Below are 541 nucleotides of genomic sequence, written 5' to 3'. Positions count from 1 at the left end.
TTAAACATGTGCCAGCATGACCTCCTTCCGTCTCTTGGTCTCCTCGGACATACAATCTCCATTCAAGGCTTCAGTATTTACTAACATCACCCTTCCATTTCTACCAAATATTAGAGTATTGGAATAGTGTAGATCTAAGGATGACAAAATGGGCTCTTACCATATTATACCAGATAACACCAAATTATTTAATCCCAAAACAATTACTAAGAACAAGTTCCAATAGGTAATCATTGTATTATTATTATATCTGTATATATATATTTTGCATATATATTGTATATATATGTGTATACATTGTAAATATGTATGTGTATGTATATATATATATATATATATATATATATATATACACACAGACACATATATACAATGGATGCTGTTGATTTGGGTTATTGCCCCATATACTTTTGCTGTTTGCCTTACTAAATATGATTTTTCAATTATGTGCTGGTGCTGTTAGGCTGAATTATTTGCTAGTTTATGGACCAAAAAAAACATTTGGCAAGCTGAACTTTTTTTTTTTAAAAAAAGAAGTTCC

This window comes from Pyxicephalus adspersus, chromosome 4 (genome assembly GCF_032062135.1).
Source record: "Pyxicephalus adspersus chromosome 4, UCB_Pads_2.0, whole genome shotgun sequence".
In the NCBI taxonomy this organism is placed as follows: domain Eukaryota; kingdom Metazoa; phylum Chordata; class Amphibia; order Anura; family Pyxicephalidae; genus Pyxicephalus; species Pyxicephalus adspersus.
Note: the sequence above shows the minus strand (reverse complement) of the source record.